Below are 24,363 nucleotides of genomic sequence, written 5' to 3'. Positions count from 1 at the left end.
AGCAAAGGGAAGATAGGGAGAAGAGGAAAAGCTGACGGCCTGTGAATCAGGGGCAGTAAAACTTTAATCACCTCTTGGCGTTATGTTTGACTGGCCTTGCTGGGGAAAGGAGAGCAGCGGTTTGAACTGGTATGTCCAAAGGCTCAGAAATGTAGTCCCAGTATTCACAAAGGAAAATGCTTCCACTGTGAAGTTGGCAGTTAAAAAGATACAATCTCAGTTGTAGGAAAGAAATGATAAGGTAACCTCAAGCAGCCCCAGTGAGCTCTCAGACATCTTTTTCCATGTGGTTCTAAAGAAACTACTTAATAGAAAAATATAACCAGTCAAATAACTATTTCTTCTAAAATGATGGCAACACCATCTTTCATCTTAGGAATATTTTCATTACAAATGTGCTAAAATGTAAAGTCAAATTTTTTCAGTAATTTTTAAATATATAAGTTTAAAACTTATGAAAGAATACAGTAAACTTACTGTGTTTCATCCCACCCCCCAAGCATCTTTTAGGACATTTTGAAGAAAAGAGAAATTAAAAGAGGCTCCTTGGATTCTCTGGGACAAATACCCAAGGCAGGAGAGATGAAATGGAGAGAAAGACGTAGGGAGAGAGAGAAAAAGAAACTCAGAGAAAGCTATAAATATGTTCTATTTTGCTTATCCCCCTGGAAATGAGGGTAAACATAGATAGATATGATATTGAAATTTCAGGTTAGCTACAACAAATTTGTATTTTGAACTCACCTTGACAACATAAATGGTAAAAAAGGAAGAAAGAGAATATTCTTTGATCAAGTACAAACGGTTAATTTTCATAGTTTCAATTTGACACATAAACATCAAAACTCTTATTAAATTACTAACAACTCTTGATTTTCCCTGTAGGTATTATCCACTATGTAAAATATCTATGATACATCTTTAAAATATTTATATTGCTCCTTCCTAGGAAATTTTTATCAAGTGTGAATTAGAATAAACTCAAACAGGAAAAAACATATTTGAACATTGGCCCAAAAAAAGATAACATTACCTCCAAAAATAAATAAATTACACTCAAAAACTCTTTGGGAACAATTAACTATGCCACACTCTGACAGTCTGTATCCTAAGAAATAATTTATTTACCAAAGCAATGGAAAGAAAACCTTCTGAAATTTACAAGGAAGGTAGGAGAGGGCAATATAAGAATTCTCCCTCAAGCATAATTATTCTGTTCTTCTCCCCACTTCCCTAGGAGCATATATATTGATATTTACCAATTAATTAGAATATCCAGGTCCATCTAAATGTATTAGCATCAGATCTACATTTATCTGTCTTATTCATGAGGGTATCAAAAGAGACCTTGTCAAATGCTCACAGGTATGATGGGGGAATGAAACTGTCCGTACCACGTTTACAGTTTGTCAGGAAAGGCCTGTCTAATTACGGTCTTGGCAAGCAATAAATCACAGACAGGGAAAAGGCTGATGTACAGAGGAGCAAATGAGGTGCATAGATCCCTGCGCAGATGATGAGTCTACAGGGGGCATGGAGGAGGTGGCTGGTGCCCACAGACCCATCAGAGAAGGGAGAAACAAGCAGCTCAAGAAGAGCAATGCTAAGAAACAGAAATGCTAATTCCAACCAGATCAAGAAGCTTGTGCTCATTGCTCTTCTAGCGACTAATCTTTCCATGAGGTTTCATGGTGGTGATTAGCCCTGAGACTGCACTCTCCTTTTTAGGGCGCTTAAACCACGCCCACGACTTTTGTTTGTTTGTTTCAGAGCCTTGATTTTATTTTTATACATCATCTATTTAAAAACTTGATAAAATGGCTGCTATGCCTTTATACATGTTAAACCAGACTTCTATAAATTAAGGCAGCATGCCAATTCCAAATTACCTTACAGCAAATACAGAATCAAACAACAAATCACAGTAATTGGACTAAAACATTACACAACTATCTTTGCAATTGTGGAAATTTTTTGTATAGTTAACACCATATAATACTCTACAAAATACATGCCCCAAACCAAGTTTCCCAGGAATCATTCAGAAGCTAAGCAACTTAACGAATGGCTTGTAGTTCTGTAGTAAGTCAGATCAAGTATAAAGTACAATTTCTCATTGTGCTATTAAATACTTGCTACATGTTAAAGTGCTGTGTCAGGGTAATACACTAGGACTTCAGAGAATGCTACTAGACACAGCTGTTAAGTGAGCAGCAGAGAAAAAAGGCTGAAAATAGGCCAAATTCAGTAACATGTTTTATATTAGGATTTGTATTATTGAACTAAGTTTGATAGCAATTAAATTTCAGAAAGAATTTTAGTTTTGTTAAAGGCCCATACCATTGGATACCATTGCTCCTTTATCCTTGCCCCTTTGACTCTTGTACTGAATTTTCCATGACCTGGATTACACTAGTTATTTTAAGGGAAGTTCATTTTTTTTCTCCCTAAACTAAGGAAGTCATTAGTGTCCTTCCCACCCCAGCTCTACAGGGGAATATCATTAGTGATAGCTGAGGAAGGAGAGCTCAAATGGGTTTAAAATTCAGTCCTGTAAAAATAAAATTACATTTTATATTGAATAACAATTTTTCCCTAGGTTGCTGATTTGTGACTACTGTCAGCAAGCTCACCCAGCACCCAAGAAAAGTGGGCAGAAGCACAGAGGAATAAAATAGTTTTTGACTCCAATATTGCAATATGCATTTAAGTGAAATATCCAGTGCCAGTTTATTTACAATGTTTTCAGTTTTATGCCAATAAAACATTTTTGAAATTGACTATGTGCTTATAATGTGTAATGTGTACATTCAGTTATATCTGTTATAAGCTATTCTTATCCTTGAAACTAATTCCAGGTAGAGAAATGGTCATCCTCCAAAAGATTTTTCTCTTTTATTACTTTGGCTATCTCCAAAAATTCAGTGGAAATATTTAGCAATTTAATTTGAAACAGTTAACCTATTCCTCCATTAGCCTGAAGTAACTATCATTTTCGTGAAACTTTACTGTTTTGTATTGTTGTTTCTGGCCCACCATGGGTAGCATAAAGAAGTTTACTTAAAGAACTTAATTAATAAGTAGCCCAAGGTGATAAAATTACAAATGGCCTAATAAAATTCGGTGCAGCTGGATTTAGAATTGCCGTTAGCTGGCTACAGCACAGAAGTAAAAAGAAGAAGGTAACATCTCTACTTAGGATATAGGCATGGGGTTTTAGTCCATGCTAACAGAAGTGTAACTCAATCACCTTCATCACATTTCAGACTTGATTTTAGCAACCCTTGGAAGCTTACACATTTTAGCTTCATTTACAATCTTTAGAGTAAAATTACAAAGTTATTGACCTTTTAATCTGATACATATACCTGCACAAAAGGTTGCTCTGTTTTGATTTTTTTATATAAACCTAAATTACTCCACTAATCTTTATTTTCAGTCACCTGACAAACTATTTAAAATGGAGTTTAAACATTTTATTGTGCATATTCCTTTTATAGGAATTTTGATCTTTGAAACCACAAATGGTGTGCTTAATGCTTTCCCTACTTTTGAGGTAACTGAGGAAACAAAACTGTATGGTTTTATTTCTCATCCCCAAATAGAAAGGGTAACCAGAATTTCAGATAGGTAAAAGTAACAAGGTTCAAAGCAAACTGCAATCAACTTACAGGTTTAAGGGTATTATACTCCAGAGTATGTCCAATGAATGAAAAAAGAATTTCAAGTATCAGTTCCAAAATGCTAATTCATATTGTCCAAAGAACAAATTCCTCTTCTTGAGAGGCACCTTCTGGAGTGTAAGCATGCTTCCGACTTTGTATCTGTACCATCTGAAGAAAAAGCAGTCTGACCAACCGGATACTGTTCAATTTTCTATCATAATACACTCTCAGGGTAAGACAGATGTCCATAGATACCTATTGCCACAGAGCATTGGAAGCATGCTGGTATAAAAAGAGTATCCCGGCCACAAGTAACAGATTGTAATTCATATTCATCAAAACTTGGATGGAGGATGCTATTAGATATGCATACAGGTCTGTATCACCTTTTAAGCTGTGCATCTTAAAAATTATCTTCCCCTCATGATTTCATCTCAAATAGCTATAATTCCCAGGACCTATCTGACCCTGAACAACATGCAGAAGACTCCCTTCTGGAACTTCCTCCTCTTCAAAGCAGTTCACTAAGGATATAGCTTGGGAGGCTAGACGTATCCGAAGAGCTCTCTTCCAGGAGCTGCCATAATTGGTGAGTGCTGAGTTAAATAACTTTGTCATCTATAAATATTCACTACTCCTCACAGGGCACAGAGCCATATCAGGACCATCTGGACCTAGGGTCACAAGGGCCACTGCTCTCATGCCCACAACTTTTAAATAATCCCCTTATTAAACTCTCCTTAAATTTCCCTGCTTGAGCCTACTACATGTTTCCTGTTGGGTCCCTTTACTAATACATCATGCAAGTCATGAATGAAAGGATCAGTGTGGCCACACCAAGGCTAATGGCCCCAGACCCCACCACCAGAAGCCTCTCTTCCAACTGATATCTACCAATCCATTAGCATTGCTAAGTCCATCTAAATGTACTGGCATCATGTCCATATTTCTCCTCCTTGTTCACAGGTTTGTCATTGGACACTTGGTCAAATTCTCACAGAATCTAGTATGCAAGATTTATGGATGTACGTCTACACTGTGCCTCTAACCTTCTAATCTAATTTACCTTTTCTAAAAGGCAAATGAAATCACTTCGGTCTCATCTTCCTCAGTGAATACACAATCATTCTTAGTGATCATCTCCAACTTGCCTTAATGTGCACTTTTTCATTAATCTATTCCAGATTGTTGCACATGATTGGCATTAAACCATGGATCTAATTTATCTAAAATCGGGGAATTGAGCTTCGTTTTAAAAATTACATCAACTTTTAGCCAGTTACAAACTTCCTACTCTTCTCCTATTCTTCATAGCTCTATGAAATAGCAGATATCAATATAGTATTGCATTTATCATACTATTAAATAATTAATTCATCTTGCATTTGTTTCACCCTCTAGACTGGGAGGCTTTGAGAGTTGAGATTATATTTTATTCATCTCCACTTCACTGACACTTAGCAAAATCGCTAGTTATTATAGATTTACTATAAGAGTTTACTGACTTGAATTTAATAGGATGTTTTAAAATTTCCTCATGTGCTTGGCTTTAGTTTCCTCTCACTAGTATTATATCCTAGCCAAACTAATATTTACTCCCTTCGATAGGGAAACTGTCATGTATTGGGGGAAAATAAGTAAGGTCTGACTTCCTTCGGAAATTGGCTTAGAATAGAATCATCCCTTCATCTTCTATCTTCTTGTTCTGAACATAGTTATAAAGCTTTTCTTATCTTCAACATTTTCAGTCTTTTGACTCATCTCCTACAAGCCTCTGACACTTGTTCTTGGCTATCAACTCTTTTCCCAGCACTGGTTCGCGTCCTTTATCCCCCATGTGTTCATTAGAGAACTCCTCAACCAGTCATTTATATATAGGACAACTTCCCTTTCCTTCCTCATCACAATCCACAGCTATTATTCTATTCAAATTTCCGTGCCTAGAGCCTCCCAACTTACTCAGCAGTCTTTTCGTTTTGGGCCAAACTGCTGCATTATCCACCAAGTTGTTTTGGCATGGAGGGAAAAAAAAATCTATTCTCCACTGCCAATGATGAGGATCTTGGGGATGCAGCATTTTGAATACAGCTCATACAAATAAAACAGTTTTGAAATTGGCTTAGCACTATTGAATAGTTTATTTTCTGAAGTACATTTTCATTAGTACAGGCATAAGCCAAAGCCTGGTTTGAGGAAAGTAAGGCACAGGGAGAATGAAGAATTTTTTTCTTTCCATCTGAAGTTCTACAGGTTTCAGATTGGGCTCTGATGATTTAAAAAGAGAGAATCTGGCAGAGAGAGTAGGTGACAACAATTGCAATCTCAAACAACATCTGTTATGTGAATTGCGACATTTGCTGTCACGTTATAGGTTTGGGTTTGCAAGGCTAATCTGTAAAGCTGTTTATTCCTGCCTCATGGAAAAGAGCACTGGCCTAAAGTAAGGAGAATGGAGTTCTGGTCCCAATTCTGTCACTAACTCACTGACCTAAGCCACACACTTTACCTCCCCAGGCTTTAATTTCCTTCTCTTAAAATTATGTGAACTATATTAAATGTTTTCTGAAATCTAACCCAGCTCTGACATTCAATGATTCTCTGAAAGAAGCAACTAGCTAAGGGGGGTGCTTTTTTAGGCTGGAGAAAATGAACTAGCTCCACAGGTTGCCTGAGCCCTGGAGTGGAGCATTTCCTTTTTAACTCGGCCTATAAATGAAGAACATAATTCAGGCATCAGGCAGATTTGGGTTCAAATTCTGACTGTGCCACCTACTAACTCTGTGACTTTGGGCTAAAGATGCCTGGGACTCAGTCTACTCATCTGTAAAATGGGGATGCTAATATTACCTCCTTCATGAGGCTGTTGTGAGGGTTAAAGCAAAAACACATGTAAAGTGCCTGGCTCAGTGAATGTCATATGGTAAGTGCTCAATGGATGTAGCAAAATTAACCTAATTGTAGAAGTAAGAATTACTACATGTCCTAGTTTGCTAATGCTGCAGAATGCAAAACACCAGAGATGGATAGGCTTTTATAAAATGGGGGTTTATTTCACTACACAGTTACAGTCTTAAGGCCACAAAGCGTCCAAGGTAACACCTCAGCAATCGGATACCTTCACCGGAGGACGGCCAGTGGTGTCCGGAAAACCTCTGTTAGCTAGGAAGGCAGCTGGCGTCTGCTCCAAAGCTCCGGCCTCAAAACGGCTTTCTCCCAGGACGTTCCTTTCTAGCAAGCTTGCTTCTCTTCAAAACATCACTCCCAGCTGCACTCTCTTTCCTCTTTGAGTCAGCTCATTTATATAGCTCCACTGATCAAGGCCCACCCCGAATGGGCGGGGCCACGCCTCCATGGGAACATCTCATCAAAATTATCTCCCACAGCTGGGTGGGGCACACTCCAAGCAAATCCAACCAGCACCAAAACTTCTGCCCCACACAAGACCACAAAGATAATGGCATTTGGGGGACACAATACACTCAAACCGGCACACTACAGATGTGAGAATTCCTAATGGGTCAGACACAGAAAAGATGCAGACTCTTATTTTATTATTGTTAGAAGATCTCCACTCCAAAGCTAGCCTAATTTTGGTCCAGCATCTTGTCCTTAGATCCCTAAGAGGTTAGTGCTTTTATTGTCTCAACCTTTTATTCCTTTAAGCAGGGACTTTGCTTCACTGACTAGCAGGGCATTTTCCATCCAGGCTACACAAAAGCAATCTCTCATGGTATTCAAGGTGATCTTCCTTTTGATGTTTTCCCAGACCCTAAGCTATTTTTTCTTTTTGAGAAGTATTTCTTCAATTAAATAAATATGTTCTGCAGGTGTATTTGGTGAAAATATTGTCTTAGACACTAAAGAGGACATAAAGATTTGAAAGAGGTTTCCTTGCCTTAGGAGACCCTGGAGTAAGGAGGCAAATATACAATCGCTGATTTTGTTAAAAGAGAGTAAGGTAAGGCACATTTGAAGTACCTAATGCTCTGAGGCTACAAAAGCTACAATGGAAGATGGGACATTTGAGATGAGCCTGGAAGAAAGAGTAACATTTAATCAGGCAAAATTGGTAGAGGAGGGCTGTTTGAGAAAAAACGAATCTCACAATCAAAGGTATGGAAGCAAAGACAGAGAACAGTAGTAATTCAATTTGGCTTTTTTTTTTTTTTTAGGCTTTTCAAAGCAGGGAGCCAGAGAATGTTCTTGAGTACTGGAGAACATGAACTGAGAGGGGCAAAATTAGTATTTATATTTTATTTAACAATCAAATCACAGTCCATTCATTCAGCAGAATAAATTGAACCCCCATGATTTTCTAGGCAAGTGACAGTTTTAATGTATAAACTAGAAATTTTTGCGATAGCATCTAAAATAATACCTGTTCAGATGTAAGAGACTGGGGGCCACTTGGGCTTTAGGTCTCAGAAACACACCCGTACCCTCCTTAGATCTTCGGTTACAGGCAGCAAACATTTACTGGTAGTTTCTACATACCAAGCATTTCGGATTTACTCCCCATACTAGCCCTATGAAGTCGGCACTCTCATTATCCCATTTTACAGCTGGAGAACCAAGGCTCCAAATGTTAATTCACGGTTATTCGACCAGAAAATCATACAGCCAGAATTCAAACCCAGAATTTAAGCTCTCAACCATTAGGTTACATCTCCTCCTTTAACCACCTCTCCACTGCATGCAAACACCAAAACCCCTTAATTATAGAGAAGAAATAAGATGCAAGAATCTCATTCTCAGTGTCTCATTTCTCCTCCACAGACTTGTCCAGCATTCTCGCGCTGGCACAAGGCATCTACCTCACTCTCTCTCTCTCAGCACAGAGGAAGGTGCAAAGATATTTTTAAAGTTGGAAATAATTTCACACATTATCCAAATGTGAGAAAGAAAACTAAATGCCTAATGCCCCTATTTAGCTGTCTGGCTAAGTGTGCATTTCATAACCTCCTTACACTGGTCTCCTATAAAAGGAGTATCTGGGAACCCCAGTTCAAACTTTTGTATGTACTCGTTAGTGTTCTATTTAAGGTCAGATGGTGTTAAAATTTGTTCCTTGCTATTTATGTCTGTACTTTCTTGACAAAAAAAAAATCTCATGAAATCTGCCTTGTTGCTGCATTGTTTTCATATGCTTCAATATTTCTATTATTTACTTCTGGTTTCTGGGTTACAGATGCTATTTAAGAACAAATTTCTTTTTGCAAGGTTAGAGAAGGGTGTGAGCTGAAATTATAGCTAAGAAGAGAAATTCTATTTTAATTTATTTCTACAGAGCAGCTTGCCAAATTCCAGTTTTCTAATATTGTTTATCATGCTTTCTAAAGCCATAAAGTTATTTTCCAAAGACATAGACATTTTTTTTCAGTTGATATAATCCCAAATTCCTTTCATTAGATTATTTTTCATTGATTATCTCAAGATTACTATACTCCAGTTAGTTTTACAATTTAACTTTAGGTCTACACATAGAGGAAATGAGGAAAACACTTCAAAATTTCTTTATACTAAATACAAATGATTTGTCTAATTGTAAATGTAAACATTTAAACTTTAGAACCATATCCTAGAATATTCATGGCAGCCCTTTATACTTCAAATGTGAAGTCCGATGTTGAAATTATGTGTGACAAACATTTTTAAGTAGGAACAAAATTGTTTATTGTGACTCAACAAATTACAGCAATTGAAAGTGGATGCTCTCTAACATATGATTCTGTATTCTATTACTACTTTGTAGGTGAATCAGTGCTTTCCAGGCTCTAAATACATGCTTCCAACATAAGCAATATGAGTTAGAAAATGAGTTCACTATAAGTCTTGCTTTTTAGTACTAGGAATATACTCATAATTTGCAAAAAAAAAAAGAAGAAGAAAATGTAATTATTTACCTTAAGGTTTAACAATCAGTAATTCCAATGAGATCTTACCTTGTCTACCTGGAAAACACTTACAGGTAAAAAGTAATAAAATACCCAAGGATAAAAAGATGTGTAAAGTATCAGGAAGTGAGATAAATCTGGAATTCATTTGTAGCACTAACACAGTCTAAGGCTGCTTTTGGCTGTCTCCTTGGAAGTCTCAGGGATCTAAACTTGTCAGAGATCGGGCCCTGAAGCCCTGAAGTCAATAGCAGGATATCAGTGTCTCTTTTTTTTTGGGGGGGGGTTGGTATTTATAATGAGAAAACTATCACTTGTACCAGAAATCCTTGCAATTTCATAAGAACTTGCTCTATTCATAGATATCTTAAAGATTAACTGTGGCAAACATTTTATTTTTATCAAAACATTTTTCCTGTATTTGGCTAATTATTCTCAAAGACCTAAAGCCTTCAGTTTGCATGTGTCTTTTGTCTTTAGGGGAAGCCCACCTTGAGTGTGGGTGCCAGCCAATGCTGTATACCTAACCACCTGGTACACTTGTTAAGGATTGTTGCAGGGAATGAGCTCTATTCTCTCTACCCACTAAATGTGGTCTATCTGTTCCAGTATTCACAAGCCGCTAAAGCATTTAGCCTCGCCTAACTGAAAGGTCCAATTGGACACACAAAGGTGCCCAGGGCCCCATGGAAATGGACTTCTATGACATCCCCAACAAACCTCTGTATGTTCCCCAAGTAAGCACCCTTACACTTGTGCTTTCAGACAGCACACATTTTTGAGCAACTCTCTTGTACAAACAGCTGGCCCAGGCCCTGAGGAGACCAAAATATGAATACGGGAATCGTAAGTTCATTTGGTGAAAATAAAATCAGAACAAAAAGATTGGTAAGGTGAAACAACTATTTAATGTCATTAGGCAAAGAAGCTGGACTCATTCAAATCTTATAGGAATGAACTGCCCATGAGACTGGGAATATTCAAAACCCATTGCCCCAACTAAGTGAAACTAGCATATTTTTTTAAAATATGGACACCCTTAAAAGTGAAAGATGACGCTATTAATAATTATGTCAGAAGAAGGATGAAATGGTACAATCTGGGCAACCAGGAGGTCTGGCGATCCTTGTTAAAACTTTCCATGTTCATCTTCACATAGACAATATCCTTGGGACCAGAACCATAGGGAGATGAAGACTGTCTAGCCCCTTGTGGATTGATATGTTGCTTCTTTATGTAGGTAATTAATTCAAACAGGTTATTCTGGAATCTGAAAGAACTGGAAAGAACCTATTCCTTTATGTGAATTAAAAGAACATCTATTCCGTGGACCAATTTTGCTTTCAGAATGCAAACTACTTCCTTTAATTACAAGTGCATGGGGAAGCAGAAGAGGTACCATGTGATGGATGGAAATATTGACAACAAAGACAAGTAATACCATAAGAAGTAGTTAACATTTCTGTATTGTGTGCACAAACAATAAAATGGCATTTGAATGATCAGTGTAACAGGTTATATTTGCATAGGACAGAAAGATTATCATTTTTATCAATTAATTTACCCTTCCTTGCCTATGTGGTAGCCAGGCAGGGATTGATCCTATTGTACACATGAAGAATATGAGGCTACCAGGTCAAAGGACTTATGCAAAATCAAACACTGGGACTAGGACCAACTGCTCTTATTGTTAGAGCAGTGGTTCTCAAAGAGCGGTCCCCACATTGGCAATCTCACTGCTACCTGGGACCTCATTAGATATGCAAACTATTGGAACTACCCCAGAGCTACTACACTAGAACCTGTGGGGCTGGGGTCCAGCAATCTGTGTTCTAATAAGCCCTTCAGGTAATTCTGATGCAAGGTCAAAGTTGAGAACCACTGCCCTGGGGAAATAAGGAATATTTGCGAATAACTGGCCCCTCCAGATGTTGGAAATATCATTGATTCCTCTTTTTTAAAATCGGTTTTAACCATCTCCAGTAGAATTTTTAAATTGCTTTACATGCTTTTCTGTGTTCTTGGAGACAGACTAGTGTACATAATTTAACCTGACGATAGTCTTAATTTAATTTTTTTCTCCTTTTCATTTTTATGTCTTCCCGTCACTTGTCCTATCGGAAAATTTTTGTTTGTCTAATATTCTGTGAAGCAAATGGAAAATTAAACTTCTTGAATTTTATTTTAAAGTGATCCTAAGACTTTCGAAAAAGCCTCGTGAAGGAATGACTTCAGCAATGGGACTCCATGAAATCTATATCCAGGGCAATAAGTGAAGAAAATTTTATAAGCGCTAACTAACTTCCAGCAAATGCAGACAGAAACTTACAAGATAATATTTAGAATGACACAGTGTTTGCAAAGAACAGGAGTTAGTTTTATGTTGCAAGATACAAAATGATTTAGAACATATTGCCTAACAGTGACTTAAACCTAACCAGACTTTCTATAAATATTTAGTGAAATGAAATTTGCCATCCTGGCCAAAGAAGAATGCAATGTTAATACCTAGTCTTAAAACTGAGAAACAAACTTGCAAACATCTGCCTTTTCCAGCTACCACAATAAGACACAGAGAGGCAGAATCATTTCAAAGAGCACTTAGCCAATGGTTGAAAGTTTAGCTTTTTTGATTGAGCAGTTTTTTCTATAGAAGGTAACTCCAGTTTCCTGCATGGAATATTGTTCTCATGAAGAATATGTTGTCCTCCAAGACTCTTGCCACTAACAGGTAATATGATAACCCTGATTTGAATTTTCCATGTCCAGATCATATTATAGTCTTCCGGAAATAGAAAATCAAAACAAACCTTAATGGCTTTATTTCAAGTTACTTATGAAGTATATATTCTTATTTTTATAAAAAGAAAAAATAGTTTATGAAATGCATTTGTGCATCAATTTTGACAAAAATTATAAGTTGAATTTCTGTGCTGTTTTTTGTTTGTTTTGTTATGGAAAGAAACTTCTAATTTTTTCCTTTTCCATTCAGAAATAAACCTTTGTGCTGACTTGAATATTTTTTGGCTAAGACTCGCTGGGGAAAAAAAAAATTACAAAACTGGGCTGTACAACTTTATCGATCAACCCTTATTTAGAAGGAATTTTTTTCTCAATTGCCTACTATGGTTTCCTTCCCTGTTGCTGGAAGAAAATTATTTGGTCTTCCTTGTTATCCTTTTATTTACTGTGAAGATTAAAAGTGCCAAATCAAAGCTACATATACATAAAGCAAAGATGAATTGTTTGGTAAGAAAAACTAAGTTTCAAATACAACCAAGGTAACAAACCTGAGAATGCTTTTTATTTTTATATTTTTGTCTTGTCTTGTACTCATAGCAATATTTCTTCATAGCAATATTTCTTCTAACAAAACTTCACTTTTTGCTGATGATATTTTTTCCAGTGTCACTCCAAGAAGGAGAATCTGGTATTATGTTTTGGGAAGGGTTAAACTCCCCTTACAAAGAGGAAGCAAACAGCTTCTCTATTTCAGTGAAATTAGGGTAGAAAAGGCAGGTTTCCCAAAGTGAAAAGAGGATGCATTAGTCAAAGTAAGGTGGTGGCCTCAACTGTAATAAGAAGGTGTTTCTCTGAGATGGAGAGACTGTGGGTTCCATATTGGAGAAGTGATATCCTCTGATGAATTCAGACAAACTGACTTAAGCACCGTGGCCTCCAGAAGGTCAGCAACTTGTCTAAAGTCACATGGCCGAGCAAAAGGGCCCCAGGGCCAATTTGGCATTGAATAGACCCTCAACTTCAAATGCTCCATGTTGATTTTAAAATATGCATATCAGTTCTGACTTTAATGAACTTAAAAAAGAGAACCTTCCCTAAATTTTAGGACTGCTTTAAGTTCTCCAGAATCCTGGAAAGAAGATGAATCAGATTTATCTGATTCATAAAAAGAAAGAAACAGGACATCTAAGCGTCATGGGGCAAATTCATATTTTTCATATTTGCTACCTACAGAGAACCTTGGAAGAAATGGTACAGCTTGTTGTAGAGCTGATAGTAACATCAAGGGGTTGTTTTGTTGGGAGGCATAATCATTCTCAGTAGTGTCACTTTAAATTGCAATAATATTTCTCAAAATTTCTTAATTTATATTAACTTAGTATGGATCTCTCTCTCCTGAATTTATCTGACTCTTTCAATTATACTTCAAACCTAAGCTGTGCATTGAGCTAATGAATTCCATTTATCCCCTTCCTGTTTGGTAAAGTGGTGTTGCTTATTTGAATGAAAATAATCCCTTTTAAATCTTAAAGGATACCATCTGGTTCTGATATTCAAGAATTTGGTGAATAAATCCATGTTTACTCTAGACTTATAAGCTTTAATAACATTCCATCTGGAATACATTTCCCATACTGGAATACTAACTATTTTTATTACACCCTAATGCAGAAACCCTTCTAGCGTTTTGATTATTTTAGAAACTTTTCTTAGAATGACTTGATTTGAGTGTAGAAATAGACCATATATCATAATCACGGACACAGGATCATATTGTAAAGTGCAGTGTTCTTAACAAGATTCTTTCAGTTGTAGAAACAGAAACCCACACAAGGCAGATTAGGTAAAGAGGAGTTTATTATGTGGATACAATGAAGTCAAGCACGGTCTCAGAAAAACCGGAAGGAGAATGTCAGATCCTTAGGTCTCCCCAGCCCCCTCCTCTCTCTCTTTCTTGCAATCCCGGTTCTGTATCTTCCATATCCTCCACTCTTCTCCTTCCTTCTCCTCCCTTCCTCACTGTTCAACTCCTTGTGCATTTGCATTTTGCACATGCCCTGCATGACTACCTACACATCCCATTCTGCATATCATCTTTCAGTTTCGGGTTCATCACTGTCTGGTTTAAGTCTTTGTGTTGCTTTGTTCGAATTTTTGAAAAGGAATAATATGATTGGCCACTGTCTGATGAATGAATTAACTCACTTTTGATTAGAGTCCATCCCTAATCAATTAATAATGGCAAGGAATGGATGGTCTACCTACGTGGGGTTACCACTTTTTCGGGGTAGGCAAATTCTCTAGAAGGATCTGTGGATTCGAGCAGGCAAAGAAACATGTCTAGCTCAGGGTGGGACAAAATTTGCACTTGATTTCAATCGTCTTTTGAATGCTGCCCTACATTTCAGAAACTGTGCCACAACTTCTTTTTGATCCTTTTGTCAAGAATGACTATATTTTTCATTGTGCTGAGGTAGCTTCATAGTTTTACTTTTTTTCTCAAAGGGCAGTAACATAAATATTGTCACTGTTGATTTTGTAGGTTTTCAAATGGCAATTGGTATAGAATAACAATCACCTGGGTGTGAAATGCTTACTGTGATATTACAGAGCCTGAAAAATTTAAGCCTAGAACACGCACATGCATACAAAACATGCCTGTTTTTTTCCCAAGTGTATACATACCATTCCGTATCCCTTTTTGCATTGATGTGCCTGTGTTTGCTTTGGAGCAATAGCATTCCATACCTGGTAAACAGCTGCTTCTTGAATAACCAAGCCTAATTCCTTATTAGAGCAAAAGACAGCACAACCAATCCTGTGGCTGTATAACTCATATCTGCAATTAATGTGTCTGTCATCAAAAGGCCATATGTTAGGTTTGCCAATAAAACAGCACAGAGGTTCAGCTGAAGTACATTGTCACAAATAGATCAGTCTGTTCTACTTTTAGAGTCCTGAACACTGGCTCTGGCAGAGTTCACAGATTTAGTTTGTATACACACATGCCCCCAGAAATCGCTCCCCAACATGCTAAGTCTCCATCCCGAACCTCTTTTTATTACCTTTAGCTTGCCAGTGAAAAGCAGTCAATCAAATCACTTGAAAATGTGTCAGTTTGTGGAATCACTCAGGACTGTAAAGGTCTGAGTGTTCACTGTTTTCAAGAACAGAGGCAGTAAAAATGAGGCTGGTATACAGTGACCTTGCCAGAAAGACATAAAAACTCAGATCGTTAACCAGGTAACATGCTATCTTTTCATCTGGTGTTTTGCCAGATTTTCTAATAAATGCCATCACATCAAAGGAAAAATATATTTAGATAGCGATGTAAAACTCAGCTTGAGAGCAACTAAGAGCTACCAGATCAGATGGCATCCCAATTCTCCAGAAAGCAGACACTCCAGAAAAACTGTAGGGAAAAATAAAGTATTTCAGACCTTTCCAAATAGCTCCAGAATGGTCTGACATAATCAGAAGGTCTAGGTTGAAACCAAGCTTTTGGTGTGTGCGATGACCTTATGCTCAAGGGCATAACTCAAAAACAAAAGAGGGTGGTTCCAATGAAAGGCAATTTTCATAGGCTCCTAAGCACAAGAAAAAGAAATTTCAATTCGTGACAAAGGAATGACCACAAAATTTTCACTGGGGGAAGACTGTGTTTTGAAGAGACTAGAAGTCAGGACTCTGCAGGGAATGAACATGAAATACAAACAGACCCCTCACCCCAACCTGGCAATATATAGACTCTGAATACCTCAGTCAGTCCTACAGCCATATACTTCGAGTTTCTATTTCAGTGCTCTTAATACCCAGTTCAAGTATCCATGTTAGCTTCCCTTTTTGCAATTTATGTTACTGTTTTTTATTTAAATTAGGAAGTTATGCAACTTTACCAAGAAAGCAACTATGAATTGCCCTCTGAAAATTATCTCCTGTAATTTTTAATATAAAATATGTTTGCTGTAATCAGGGCTCTGGAAACCCAGACTAGTGAACTTTTTACCTCCCGTACTGAATGAGGGATTCTGTTTCACTTTTTACTTCTAAGAAGGGCTGGCTGCTGATCTTACACAGCTGGTCAGGAACTGAAGAGGTAAATTCCAGGCTTCGTGGCTAATGGTCACCGGGCCACTGGGGTTAGCTAAAACTCTGGTGAAATGCTGATGTGTCAATTCAGTTAACAACCTGATTTCCAAAGTAATTCAGTTGCTGTATGTGTTGTTTTCTGACTTCAAACTGGCTTTCCCGTTTCCATCCAGCTGCTTCCAGAGGGAGAGAGAGGCAGCATCTAGAGGAGCTGAAGGATCACATACATCCAGTTCATAGAGCAGAGGTCACTTCTAGTAACAGAGCCTCAGCTACTTCTGAGTACCCAAACTCCTTTAGGGAGAGCTTTTTCCAAACTGGGAAGCCCTCTGAGAGTGCACTGCAGAAGGACTGTCTCCTCTCATTTAAAGCAACTGTTTAACTCCTTAGTATGTAACAGGCATTTTTTGCACATGATTTTACCTCTCACAGTAACCCCCAAGTGGGTAATATTTTTATGATATTTAAATATATTTTTAAGTAACATGTATTTTTAATAAAAAATTCAAACAGTAAGGAAAAGTACAATGTGAAAAGTAAATACTACCCCTATTCACACACACTCTGGACCACTCATCTAACATTGTGTATTTATGCAAGTGCCTGTGCGTGTATTTTTAGTTCACACCTTTCTGAAAGTTATTTCTTTTCAAACCATATCTTGGACATTTTGCTGTAGTATTACATCTAATTCATTTTCATTCTGTTTAATGGGTATACAGTATTCTGTTGAATAGATATACCATCACTTATTTGACCAGCTTTCCGAAGATTTTGTTTCTAATTTTTTACTATTTGTACTAATGATGCTGCAGGGAATATACTTGTACTTGTGCGAATATAATACTTCTGAGTGATATTGCTTGGACAAAATTATGAGCATTTAAAATTTTGATAGCTGTCACTAAATTTCTGAAGTAGAGTTTTCAATCCATTTTATTTGACAGAGAAGCTGAGGCTCAGAGAGTTTAAGAAACATTGCAGAGGTCACAGAAACTAAGCCAGTAAGCAGAATTGCATAGCAAGGATTTGAACCCAGATTTATCTGTCTTCAAACTTCACCATGTCTACTCTTGTCACTTGATGTCTCACATGGAGCTCTAAGACTAAAAAGCAGCTCTTAAATTTTTGGAAAGAGTAGAGTCAGTTTGACACTGGTATGGACAATGAAAAATTTATTCAGGATGACAAAAAATATTGACCACTTCCTTTTGACTAGGGAAATGAGAATCCTAGAATATTTAAATATAATATTCTAACATAACATAATAAAATCACTAATTTAGTCATTCATTGATTTATCAAATAATATGTGAGTAACTCTTCTTTGCCAAACATGATGCCATGCCATTGAGACCTATGCTGAACAAGGTTGACAGGGTTTCTACATTCTAGCTGAAAAGACAAATATTAGCCAAATCATCACCAAAATGTAAAGTTGCAACTGACAAATGCAAACATGTCACTGATATATGAGCTTATAACAGAACTGATGTAGGCAGGGACCCAGGCTTGGATTCCAAGAGGTAATGCTGATTGAGTTGGACTCCATAGGATGGGAAGAAGTGGCTAGAAGGAGGAAGAAAAGCACCTACTGTTCCAGGCAGAGGATAAGTATATAAAGTCCTGGTGGCAGAAAACAAGGCAAATACTGGGACACAAAGAAGACCCATGTGTTTGTAAGAGAGGAAAGGAAAATCCGTCAGCCAGATCTAGTTCCTGTAGGGCCTTGTTAGTCTAGAGAACGGATATTATCTTTAGAAAATGGGAGTCATCGAAAGGATTTAAGGAAGATATAAATTGCTGTGGCAGAGAGTGGAAAATGATTAGTTGGCTCCCAGCAGCAAGGCTAACCAGTACATGAAAAATACACACAATTGAAGGCAACTTCTCCAAGCATTCTTCACACAACTGGAAACCAAGCCTGTTATATGTGTGCTCTCACTCTCTCTTATGCTTGTTCTTGCTCCTTCTCTCTGTCTGATATATCTATGTTTGAAGACAAAAAGCAATTTACTTAAGTGACATTGTTAAATCTGAATCTGCAGTGACAATTATCACCATCATCATCAGGGGACTGCAATATACATGAAGAGTTAAATTAGAAAGCTTTCCAAATCAGCTTAACAGCAAACACTGACATCAATTTAAAATTTGCCAACTGCACAAGCAGTGCAAGTAGCCACTTGGGGAAGCTGATTTTAGGAAGAATCCACTTAGATCAAGAGAGTGTGGCTGCTGCTTCAGAAAAGAGACCCTACCCCACAACCTCATCCTCTCTAAGCATTCTAAACATAAAGGCTTCTCTGCAAAGTGAAATTTCCAATGGATAGACATAACATAACATAACATCTTGGCTAAATGCACCCATCTTAGAGTTTTAGACATCTGAAAGAATAATCCAGGCATAAACTGTACACAAAAACATTTGGAATGCTAGCTGTTATGCCAAAGAATGCAAGCATTATCTCAACATGGGTACTGTGGGACCCTAACTCAAATGTGAAGAGTCTAGGTACTTTGGGCACCACATGTATTCCCCCTGAAACTCTTCATATTCCCTTCCAACAACCCCTGAAGAATGAGATCCAGTGATCGGAAAATGCTGAAAAGGGTTTAGAATGGTCCACAAGACTAAAGGTGGCCATGAGATAAATTCAGCTTCTGGGGTCCTCCAGGCCTACGTTGCATTGTTTGGTATGATATGCAAGGCCCTTAGTCAGTAGCCTCAGCTGTGATTACAACTTTACCTCGTGCCATTCGTTTCCACCTCCTCATCCCTGCCATACCTCACACCCTAATTACATAGATGCTTTACCCGGTCCAGATGACACTATTCCATACCTCTGCTCATGTTGCTTTCTCCACAAGAAATGCCTTCCTCCATTGCAGAACTGTGATTCATCTTTTAAAACTAAACTCTTATGTCTAGTCAGCGAGCAATTCAACATTTTTGAGAACCAACTGAAAACCAGGCATTAGGAATTTGAAGATGAATAAACTGCAAATCTTGCTCCAAAGAAGGTCACATTATTATATATCTTAACATTCCCAGTGACTAACAGATTGCCACTAATAAATAATGTTGAACAAGGTAGCTTGGATAGTTCCAGACAAGAATAATAAATTTTGCGTACTACCACCAAAAAGAGAGCAAGAACATCTGAAGTCCTAGTGTGCACCACACATGGTATACACAGTATCCTCAAGACCTTAGGATGTCCTGACACTTATGGAAGAAAATATATTATTATAGAATTTATTCATTTATTTATTTATTCACTATCTCAATTCATGTGCTAAGTACTATATGGATGATTGACAAGTCCCAAACTCAAAGAACTTAAAGTCAAAAAAAGGAGATGACATAGATGCAAATAAACATAGTACACAGGAATAAATGTAAAAAGAATAAAAAATAAAGACCTGTGAGAGGAGAGAGGTTTCCTCTAAATAATGAAGACATCTTATCATCTATCACCATATCATTCAAACTCTTGCACTTTTCTCTGGATTAGAAATTGACTTGTTTAACTTATTATTTTTTCCAGTCCAACAATTACACTTGGTAGCAACCAACCAACTCCACAGACTTTTTAATTATCAAATACCCTATATCTATTAACTAATATAGATATTATTCATGCCAGTGTATCCCCTGCTACCTGTAACCTATCTCAATTCACCATGAATAGAAGTGACAGCAATTGGAATAGTGTGTCACTGTATAGCTCCCAGTTGTCATCTGGCTGGTGAGTGACCCAATTCCCATACCACATCCTGAGAGCCTGCTTTTAGGATCACTTCTTGTACCAACTCTCTTAAGTTGGGTTTCCAAAAGCAGATCCTAAAATGATTTATCTGAAAATTATCTATTAGGAAACGTTCCCAAAAAAGTCTGAGAGAGTATGGGAAAGTGGGAGTTGAAAGAAAGGAAGGCTAAGCAAAGATATGATATCAAGCAAAGTGTCACAGAAGATAAAGTGCCACAGAAGATGACTGTGTCTCAGTCCTTCAAGGGAGCTCTGGAAACAGTATAGGCCACACCTCAAAGCTATTCCCATCAGGAGTAAGGGCATGGGAGCATTTATACCTCCAAAAAAAAAAAAAAAGCATCCCCTAAACTGCACAGAAAATAGACATTGTATTTATAATAATAATAGTAATACATAATAGAAATATATAAAAATAATATATTATTTATTATAATAATAGCAATAAAAAATAAATAAAACATGAAACATGAAGTAAACACAATTTTATGCTTTAGCAATGGCAAAGATCTTCAACAAGGACCAATAAGAATTAAAATTGGAAATCAAAGTTCTCGTTTCCTATTTTAGTTACCAACACTGGTTTTACGTTTTGTTGGTTTGCTGTTGGAGGGGCATAGGTGCATGGCTGGATCAAGTTGGATGATTCTACTGGGCAAGATTCTGCCTACCTCAACCCTCTCTATGATTTCAACCATAAGTGCACCTCTCCAGTCCTATTCTCTGAATAAACGTGTTGGGGAAATGGGGCTTGGGCTGTACTTAAGAGGCTGCATACATCAATGACAAGTAAAGTTATTTCTCTAAGTACCTGGAATACAATATGTGAAAGTATAGGAAGCCCTGTAGGTAGAAAACAAAATGAAAGCAAATTTGTTCTTTTATATCCAATAAGCTTCTCAGCTGCACCAAAATATAAAATATTGTTATCAGTTGGGAAAAAATTCTCAAGCAGAAATGCAAATTAGTTTGGTATATGAAAAATATTTACTATGTGACATAAATATCCATTTCCTGACAATGAAAACTTCTTATTAAACAGAAGTAGATGGGGACGAGGATGAAGGGCTCCTTAGGGTGAAACATGCTGCCTTGAAGAATGTGCTTGGCACACATGCTCTAAAACTAAGCGGATGCATCTATCCTTGGGGATTCTAATGATACTGATGATATTTAAACTTAGAAAAAGAAGGAACTGAAATACAGAACTTCCCACTGAAAATGTTAACTTTTCATGTATGTGCCCAAACTTGACACACTTAGAAACAGGTCTAGATGAAGGCAAAGACAGACCTTTGCAAAACTGCAAGATACAGACAGGAGTTTCTTCCAGCAGTGCCTTTTTTTGCTACATACCCCCTCATGCTTCCTTCTTTCTATTCAAAGATACTCTTTGCAGGATGGGCATGTAGAGGAGAATTATCAAAACTTGCTCCTAATCAAAACTCCTTTTCACTAAACGTCAGTCATTTCAACAATGCATTCAAAGGCAAGCAATCAAATTACCCATATTTAATCCACAGCTAGTCATAAGTGACTACTTCAATTTATTCTTCACTAGAGTATCTGCACTATGTTTGGGAACCACCAACACACTTTTATCTATCAATTCTACTTCTAAGGATTTATCATTAGAAAATAATTATAAGTGCAATATGAAACTATAATGTCTTTCTTGAAGCACTTTTTCTATATTAACCCAAGTTAAAGAATAGAAATAGCCCAAAAGAACAATAGGAAGGAATGAATAAATTATGTTACATCCTATATAGCCATCAAAATTTTAAAAATTATTTTTGTAGAAATCTACACCTTAAAATGGTATGATACGTATAACATACTAAGTAAAAAGATGTTTCATTATACATGGTAGGATCCCATATAAAAATGTATACATTGATAGAATAGATAGTGTGGTGGTTTGAAGCTGTTATGTACCCCACAAAAGGCCATGTTCTTTTAATCCATTGCTGTGCATGCAGACAGACTGTGGGTGGGGCCTTTTGATTAGGTTATTTCAGTTGAGAAGTGACCCACCCTATTCAGGGTGGGGTTTGGTACTTGTACTGAAGTACTTTATAAGAGGATAAAAGCTACAGAGAAGCAAGAGATGAAATAGAGAAAAGCCCCAGAGAAACTAGGGAGAGAACCCACAGAGAAGAGGCCACTGGAACCAGAAGCTGAAAACAATGAAATCTGGGAGAGAAGGACCAGCAGACGCCAGCGATGTCCCTTCCCATGTGACAGCCGTGTTCCAGATGCCAGTAGCCTGTCTTCAGAGAAGGTATAGTCCTGTTGATGCCTTAATTGGGACATTTCCAAGGCCTTAGAACTGTGAATTATAAGCTAATAAATCCCCATTGTAAAAGCCAGCCCATTTCTGGTATGTTGCATTCTGGCAACTTGAGCAAACTGAAACAGATAGTCACTCATATATGCATGCAATTATACACCAGGCATAGTGCTAAGCACTTGGTTAACAAGAATAAACATGATCTCTGTCCATGGAGCACACGGTATCTGGCAGTAAAGTCAACAGACAAAAATTTCTTCTATGAAATTCCTTACTTATGGTGGATACCACAACGTTAGGAGCATAAATTACACCTGTGTTATAATTCTTATCTCTAGAACCATGAAGCCATGTGTTCTGGTTTGCTAATGCTGCTGTTATGCCAAATACCAGAAATGGATTGGCTTTTATAAAGGGGGGTTATTTGGTTACACAGTTACAGTCTGAAGGCCATGAAAATGTCCAAGTGAAGGCATCAACACAAGTATAACTTCACCAAAGGAAGGCCAATGGCACCTGGAAAACCTCTGTAAGCTGGGAAGGCACATGGCTGGTGTCTGCTTGTTCCTAGGTTGTGTTTCAAATCAGCCTTCTCCCAGGACATTTCTCTCCAGGTGTCTGGGGGTCTGGGGGTATTCTCTTAGTTTCTCCCAGGCAAACTCTGGAGTAGCAAAAGTCTACTTTCAATGGCCGTCTTCAAAATATCTCTCTTGGCTGCAGCTAGCATCAGGGGTCCACAACTCCAAGCCTGTCTAAGCAACAGTGTCAGCTTTCAATGGTCATCTTCAAAATGTCTCTCTAAGGTGCTCTCCAAAATGTCACTCACAGCTGCTCTGAGTTCCTTCTGTTTGTCAGCTCTTTTATATGGCTCCAGTGATTTAATTAAGACCCAACCTGAATGGGCATGGTAACACCTCCATGGAAATTATCCAGTCAAAGGTCTTGCCCACAGATGATTGAGTCACATCTCCATGGAAACACTCAATCCATTGGTTCCAACCTAAACAACACCAATACGTCTGCCTCCACAAGACTGCATCAAAGAACATGGCATTTTGGGGGACATACTACATCCAAACTGGCACACCATGTGACTTCTTTCTGTGAATTTCTCAGTGTTATTTCTAAAGCTATTATATAAACTTTGGATAAACGTTATTTATGAAACCAGGAAACTAAGCAAGAATTCTCAACCTTATTAAAGAAATAAACCTCTCAAGTTTTCTAAAGAAAGGTCAGAACATCTATGAGAAGGTCAGAGTAGAAACCCATTAAACATTTCTGACTAAAGACATAATTAAAAAATCCTCAGAAAGTGAATGTCAGAGTGTTTGAACCCATTAAGCCACTAAGATAAGGGGAGACACCAATGATTAAAGTTGCACTTGGAAAGCAGGTTTTATTTTAGTGCCATTGAAAAAGAAAAGCAGACAAACTACCTTGCTCAAAGCACCCTTATTTGGAAATAACACTGATGTTAGGGTAAAGCGAAGGTCAGAGGAACAGTTCCTATACTTCTCCTGTACGGTCCAACTTTTCCATAGATGGAAAGAACAGAGGTAAGAAGCAAAAGGGGAGAAAAAATACATTTGCACTCTCTTTTATTTTATAACACTCTGCCTCTGATATTTAACTTTTGTTTAGACATTGATGGTTGGACTATATAACTATTCTTTCTTCCACAGTTTGTAGTTTATCAAAAGTATTTTTTTTTAACTGCTCACATTTGCTTGTTTGGAAAAATGAGCTCAACTTTCAGGTTAAATAACTCAGAGGACACAGAGTAGGAAAAAATGGTTCACTTTAAGCAATGTTCTTGTCTTGTTACAATATTCTGTATTGACTTGGTCAAATTATTATAGCAGCTGTGCTGAAAGCCAAAAAATCATGTAGAAACACTGGCCTCT

The 24,363-nt window shown here is 37.4% G+C and overlaps 1 protein-coding gene and 1 pseudogene across 2 annotated transcripts in view; both read right to left on the bottom strand.

Annotated features, from left to right (window-relative positions):
* PRKG1 (protein kinase cGMP-dependent 1) overlaps positions 1–24,363 on the bottom strand; it is a 1,297,582-nt gene that overhangs the window by 1,010,106 nt on the left and 263,113 nt on the right. The window lies entirely within an intron of this gene.
* Positions 3,663–4,283, bottom strand: LOC119510703 (annotated as a pseudogene).

Source organism: Choloepus didactylus, chromosome 15 (assembly GCF_015220235.1).
Source record: "Choloepus didactylus isolate mChoDid1 chromosome 15, mChoDid1.pri, whole genome shotgun sequence".
NCBI lineage: Eukaryota > Metazoa > Chordata > Mammalia > Pilosa > Megalonychidae > Choloepus > Choloepus didactylus.
The sequence above is the reverse complement of the archived record's forward strand: the minus strand, read 5'-3'. Positions and strand labels throughout refer to the sequence as shown.